Here is a 4,779-nt window from a genome sequence, read left to right as displayed (position 1 = left end):
ACATAAAACGACAATGTAGAACGTCGGTTCGGGAATCCTTCTCGGATGCGTCTTCGGGACATAACCAGGACATCGGTTTCAGAGCGTCGATAGAGTCGCATCGTGAGAGTGCTCAGAAACTCTCGATCGAGTTGCGACGTGAGGGTGCTCAGAAACTGTCGATCGAATCGCATCTTGAGGGTGCTCGGGAGCTGCTGATCGAGTCGCATCTTGAGAGTGCTCGGGAGCCATCCTGGGACGTCTCGGTCGAGTCGCTGCTAACATCTGATCGAGTGGGAGCTCTCCTTTGCATGCGGGTCGAGTCGGATTTCTGAACGTACATGCGTCCACTAAAACGGAGATAACTCATGAACCATGACTCCGATTGGTTTGCAATAAACTGCATTGGAAAGATGACTCAATTCTCTACAACTTTGATGAAGACGTCGAAAGCTGAATCCTAAAGTAAAAGCTTCACTCGACTCGATCAAGGACGTGGAAGCTTGCATCGCTGGGTAGTGTAGATCGAGTCCCTTAACTGCTCTCCTGATCCTTATTTGCATTTGATGGTTTGGACACCTCCTAAAACACCTGAAACAACTCCAAAATTCAAGATGTATGCAAGACCAATGCAAAGACTACCTAGATATGCATGTTGAGCAAAAGAGACTAAAAACAATATAAAGCAATGAGTTAAGAGAACAAAATGAATGACAAATGCATCATGAAAATGTGTAAAATATATACATATCATTTAGTTTCTCTTTGAGAAGTGCAATCTAAGAAGATTCATGGGGATGCACATGGAAGGTTATAGAGAAGAAAGCTTTGAGTTCTTAGCCACCATCCAATTGCATTTCTTCACAAGGATAGATCAAGAGAAAGGAGTTGCTTACATTGTTTTCACCATCAATGGGAAAAAGTATGAGCTGTCACTCAAGGAGCTAGCTACACTCTATGGGTTTGAAGTTGGAAGTGAGGAGAACATGGTCATACCTAAGGAAGAACTCTATGCAGTTTGGGAAACCATTAGAGATAACAAGATCTATTCTTCTTCCAAGACCAAGAGCTCAAAGATTAGGAGTCCAGTCCTAAGGTACTTCCACAAGGCCTTAGCAAACACATTCTTTGCTAGGAAGGAGACTGGAAACTTGAATGAGGGAGAGCTTAAGATGATTGATGTAGCACTCTATGGCATCATCACAACAGCAAGAGATGGGACCATTATCCTTGGGAGTAGTGTGGCAACAGATTTTGTCATGCTCCTAATTGACCAATTGACTTACTATAGAAGTTGGGTTACCAAACTACACAAGAGATGCTCAATTGGAGTTCTAACCATTGGAGGCATCATCACTCCAATCCTTGTAGCTGCCAATGTACCACTTCAAGGTGAGAAGACCAAGCCAAGGTGGATTGACATCCAATACCTCACTTCTACTCTCATTCTAGCCAAGGAAATGCACCATGGGAAAATTAAAGAAGAAGATGGGGAAGATGACTAAGTCCACAAAGGGTTTAAAGAAAGAAATTGCTGAATTGAAGAGTGGAAATTCATCCCCAGCACCAACTGATCATTTGAGGAGGAGTAGCTCAACCAGAGCATTGACTAGGGCTGAAAATCCGGCTGAACCAGCAAGAGCCTCATCTTATGAGCCAACTCAGAGGAGAGGAGGTCCAATTCGCGCAGAGCAGCAGTTTCCGAGGCACTCGACCGGTGCACTCGAGCAGCCACTCGACCGAGCACCCCCAATGCACTCGGACGAGTACCTGCCCATACCTCCCTATGGTTTTCCAGCTCCATCAGGCTATCTAGGCTATCCCTATGTCCAAGTTTACCCTCCCTACCCACCTCAGTAATTCATAGACCCAGCCCTCATGCAACACTACTATGGGCAGCAAGGACATCAATTCTACCCACCACCACCCACTCAAATGAGCCACTCGACCGAGCACTTGACCGAGTCCCAATCGAGGGCTATAGTCGAGTTCCCTGCTTTTCCTTCAGCAAGCCAACTTCAAGCTCCAAGCTCCAACTACACATATGGCAGCATGAGTGAGGCTGTAGATAGCTTCTTCCACAACCCATAAGGTACCAACATCACCTATTCCATTATAAATACCACATTTCTTGTTTTGTTTTATTTTGAGTCTTGAATCCTCTTTCAAATTTCTCTTACACAAAGGAATGTGTAATTTAAGTTTGGGGGAGGGTTTGAGACAGTATTTGATGTTGTGTTTTGTTTTCTTATTTCAAATTTTTAGCATAATCATGTTTGTATTTGCATTTCATCTAAGGCATAGAAAAAGCCAAAAAAAAAATCAAAAATTTTGAAAAAATCTTCATAAAAAAAAGAGTGTTCATGTAGTTTGCATTGCATATTAGGATATTGTTAGCATGTTTCATATTTTGCATTAGGGATCTATGATGAGTTTTGCCTTGTTAGCTTGTTTAAATTCACTAAACTAGGATCAATGCCCAAGTTAATAGTACTTTGATGCTAGTTGAGTAGCTAGAAACATAAGATTGAACCAGGTCTTGAATTCATATATTACATTCTGGTCTAAGTTGAAGCATGTTGTGATTTGATGCCATTTCCTACTTATAAGAACCTAATATTGACTTTTAATTATCAGTTTGTGCATTGCTTTAAACTCATGGATACCATATACATATTTGGATCATCTTTCTCCTTTTTACCACTCTTGTTGATCCAAGTAGCTGATTTAATCATTAAAATCAGTTTCCCCCACCCTTAACCAACCCTTCTTTCAAGCCATGTTAATTCTTTTGTGTGTGAGGCCTTTTTGGGATTGAGCTTGGTAGAAAATGTTAGGTTTGAGCTGACAAGAGTAAAGCTTTGTGTAGTTCTAGTTTGCAATTTTCAAACTAGATAGGACTAGGTGGTTTACTTTTTGGGTTTGGGACTTGGTTTGTTTAAAGAAAGAATAGAAAAGAGGAAAAGAGAAAGACAAGGGTAAAGTCTTTGGGAGGAATATGTGTTTAAGTAAATTTAAGCTCTAGTGAAAGAATGGGAAGTATAAGATTGATGAAGATGGTTCTAATCAATGAAAAGAAAGAAAGAAAATAAGAGTATAGAAAAAAGCTTTTATGTCTTAAAGAGTAAGAAGAAAAGGAAACCATAGCAAATAAGAAAGAAACCCCCATTCCAATAGATGATTCAAATAAGAAACCTCTCCTAAGGCTTAAAAACAAAAGAGAAAAGGGTAAAAGAGAAGTGACGAAGCTAAAGGATAGAACTAGGACAATTTGGGATTAGAATGTTAGGATCAAACATTTTGGGTACTTTTGGGTAGACAAGGTTTTGTTCTTGTATTGTCTAAGTGTTCTTACCTTTAGCATTCTTCTAAAGCTCAATCCATTTTTTATGAGAGAACCTTGATATTGATAAGCCCCACTCTCAAGAGAGACCATTATTGTCTCCAAATGAGTTTAAGCATTGCATAAGTTGATTCATGTTCTTGTTTAATGAATGTTAAAGGAAATAGTTGAACTGAATGCATTTGGATGTCTAAGGCTTGAATCAGTTAAGGTTGTGATAGGTTTGTCTAAAGTCTTTAAGTAAAGCTCATTCACCTTGCATCATAGTACTAGTAACTTGGACATTGATTCTAGCTAGTTTATTATCACGCTTTAGGAGCTGAGATCCCACTTTCAAACCTCACTTTCCTTCTTTTGTCTTGTTTATTTGCTTGAGGGCAAGCAAAGACTAAGTTTGGGGGTGTTGATGTTCATATACTACACCATGTTTTACCTTAGTTTATTTACACATTTTGCATGATTTACTAGCTAGTTTGGTCATTATTGAGTAGTTTAAGGACTGTTTGTGCATTAGAGTAGAATTGCATAGCATTTGCATGGTTTCTAGCATAAACAAGTGATTTGGACCCCAAGGAGCATGGAAAGGTGCTAAGGGGGAATAGAGCTAGTAAGTGAAGCAGACAAAGGAGCTAGAGCAGAAGAGAACCAAGGTCCAGAAGTCCACTCGACCACCACACTCGACCAGACACTCGACCATGTGAGGAGAGGGACTCGACCCGTGGAAGAAACGCAAGAAGAGGTCACTCGACCATGCACTCGACCGAGCACATGGTCGAGCTGACCGAGCCACCTCTCTATTTTGTTTTCTAGCCATTTTAGAGTTTCCCATCCCTCCTATATAAACCCAATGTATTCTATGGCCGCCAGGAAGCCACTTTTAGGGAGAAAATATCTGAAAAACCTAGTTTTATTCTCTTGGAAATATTTACTTTTTGTTTAGATCATTAGCCACTTTTATCTCTTCTAGATTTTTGATACTTGTTGGTTCCATAACTTTCAAAGTATTAAGAATTTGTGTTTGTTTCTTTCTTCAATATTGTAGATCTTTGTCTTATTTTTCTAATGATGCAAGTTTCATTAATTTCTGGGTTTATGATTTTGTTCATCATGTTTAGTCAATCTGAGTAGTGTGTTAGGATCTTAGGGATGGATAAGGCTGGATAAGAGTTATGGTTGTTTAACTGATCAAGCTTGATTGTTTAAATGTCTCTTTTAGATTAGATGTGCTCTATACTGTTCTTATATCTGAGAGGGCAAGGATAGATCTTAAGCTTCTTATCATCATATCAATGTTTAAGTTGTTAGATAAAGCTAATGCTAGAGATTATCATGCTTAACCTAAGAGTTTGGTTGTTTAAGGTGATTTTTGACATGTAATGATCTGGATCTTTAATGCCTGTTTTTATATGTCTTAGCTAGTGAGAACTAGGTCTAGGAGTATCTAAACTTGATTGCTA

The sequence above is a fragment of the Camelina sativa genome, chromosome 2 (assembly GCF_000633955.1).
Source record: "Camelina sativa cultivar DH55 chromosome 2, Cs, whole genome shotgun sequence".
Taxonomy (NCBI): Eukaryota; Viridiplantae; Streptophyta; class Magnoliopsida; order Brassicales; family Brassicaceae; genus Camelina; species Camelina sativa.
This window is presented reverse-complemented; position numbering follows the sequence as displayed.